The following is a 2,709-nucleotide window of genomic DNA, read 5'->3' as shown; positions in this document are numbered from 1 at the left end:
ATAACAGACCTTTCTTAATTTTCCAATGTCGTTGGGTGTAAATTGGGGCTGGGAAGTTGGAACGTTCAGTAATTTAAATCCTCTAACGGCCAACAGATAGCAAGTTGAGGTTTGTACGACTGGAGTACGAATGCCTGGTAACTATCAAGAATAGGTCCCACCAACGGAGAGCAACATGCAACTGACCTTATTACACATGATCATCCATGTGCCCTTTCTATTGCTTTTCTGAAACCCTAACATGATATGATTTTTATTTCTTAACCGATGCTCACCATACTAAATGAGAAAATAATATTTATTTTGAATATTTTACATCTGCGCTTTAGATAATTAATACGTAACTAAATCATTTAATATTAATAACACGCGTTATTCATGTATTAGTTTAATATATAAACAGAAAGCATACGTTTAGATCAAATAAGAATTTTATATTCAATAAGACCAATTGAACTCAATGCAAATATTACAGACGACCCATAAAATTGAAAAAAGCAAAGGAGTGTTAATTAAGGTGAATGGGTTGGGTATATAACAAATGGGACAGGTGAACGTGAGTGTGGGTAACATTGTGTTAAAAAGAGGAGGGGAGTGTCTCATCGTGGAGTTTGGGTATCCATATGTTTTGTTTGTTTGTTTATTTATTTATTTGTTCTTGAAGGGTTTATTCAGGAGGGGAGGAAATTAATTTAAGAGGCGGGAGGATTGGGGTAGGGGAAGGTTTGTCAACAAGCACATGCATCATTGTGTCTCTCGAACATCATATGCTTTGAGAACCTTATAACAGTCCTTTAAGCACATATTCTCTCACCATATCCTTTCACAAGTAACCAAAAAATCTTTATGTCTCCACCATTTTTTTCTAATATATGGTCATCTCACATGAATTTTTGTAATATTTTTATCTATTCTGATGCTTAAAAATCAATTCTCTATTTGCTGAATCATACCTTTTTTCTAATATATGGTGAGAATTAATGGAATCGCTGAGGAAATTCATCCAATTATTTACATATGAAGATCAAATCACTGATTTACTAGAGCAGGGGAGAAATGTTGTTATTGAACCCTAAGCTGGTTAATTAATTAATCTTGTCAATATATATATATATATATATATATGTATATATATATTTTTGTTCTGTGAGGAAACATTTGAATTGGGAATACTTGACATCTTACCGTCCCCTGACAAAAGTGTTTTGGAGTTGCATGGCAAGTTGGGTTCGGGGGGCAGCCATGTGACTGCAAGAAAGAAAATTAATCGGCCCTTTTGTTTTATTTATTTTTCTTTGCATATATAAAAAGTGAAAAGAAATAAGTAAAAAGGAAAAGGAATTCTATGTATATATACAAGAAATATTGCAGCTAAATCTAAACTTAAAAGATCACGAGCCTTGCTATTGTCGTTATCAGTTTTACCCTGCAGTACCTGTAGTCTGTAGAAATCTATCATCGAAATCTCCCCTACAATGGAAAATCATCACTAACCTCTTCAATGCACATGTTTTATGATCTTCTTCTAAGATTGTACTGTCAGCATCACCTGCATTTGGATTTTCAAATGGGCATCTGGGAATCAGAGTTATTTTGGGTACTCTCTGCTCTTCCCATAATAACTCTCTCATCACTTTTGTCACCATCTCCTTGATCACATATATGCAGTGTTTTAAGAATTTGTGCGTTCTCTTGTGCAATTGTATATCAATACCAAAACCCTAAATTTTCAGTTTGGTCATCTTTGCCTTTAGACCTGCTTCTGCTGGACACCTCTGCTACGTACTGCCATGCAATTTATTTCTGGAAGATTATTATAAAAGAAGAAGACAATTATTAGGGTCTAAATTCGGAGTAGACACTTAATTATTAAAAATTATACAAATAAGTATTACGTGTCGGATATTGATACTAAAACCCGATTCATAGGTATAAAAAGAAAAGATTATTTTTTATTATTAACTGATATTTTTTATTTTATTTTAACTATCAATATTATCCATGTCAAATATAGAATATCTAATTCATACATAACTTCTCATTAATTTAATTACATGGGTTTTATTAGCTCAACCGCCATTGTCAATTGTTTTCAAATAGTTGAGTGATATATTTACATTTCCTATTAATTATTAATTAACTAGGTCGGTTGTCTTCCGTTTGAGATATATATTTTATTATTGTTCAAATTATTTCTCGTTAATTAATTTATCGCATTTAATATATACTGAAAGTAATTTCCATATTTTTAAATATTACTTTTATAACTAAATCCTCGCAGAGATTTCTATGGTCAATACATAAATAATGACACATGCAAGTTGGTACGGTACCATTATACTCTGGCTGATGCGCTCAGCATCGACAAGGAAATTTTTACATCTCCTTTTGCACCCATTGACGTTTCAACCTCTAAATAAATACAGTGTTGATCTATATTATTAGTGGAGTTAGTCTTTCAATAATTTGATTCAGTTCATGACCCATTGTAAATTTAATTAATTACCCATTCACCGTTAATTCTTTTTCTCCTTAATTGAATTCGAGTTTTTCCCGTTGGATGAGCTCTCCAGCCCTTTCAGTTTGATCTCAGACAATTTTTAAATTTAAAAACGAAATCTTACAATATTCTATTTGCTGTTGGGCTGTTCTTTAAGGGAACAAAGACATGGGTCCGGCTGGGCAACCTTCTACTCCTGTGTTGTGAAA

This window comes from Ricinus communis, chromosome 1 (genome assembly GCF_019578655.1).
Source record: "Ricinus communis isolate WT05 ecotype wild-type chromosome 1, ASM1957865v1, whole genome shotgun sequence".
NCBI classification, from domain to species: domain Eukaryota; kingdom Viridiplantae; phylum Streptophyta; class Magnoliopsida; order Malpighiales; family Euphorbiaceae; genus Ricinus; species Ricinus communis.
The sequence above is the reverse complement of the archived record's forward strand: the minus strand, read 5'-3'. Positions refer to the sequence as shown.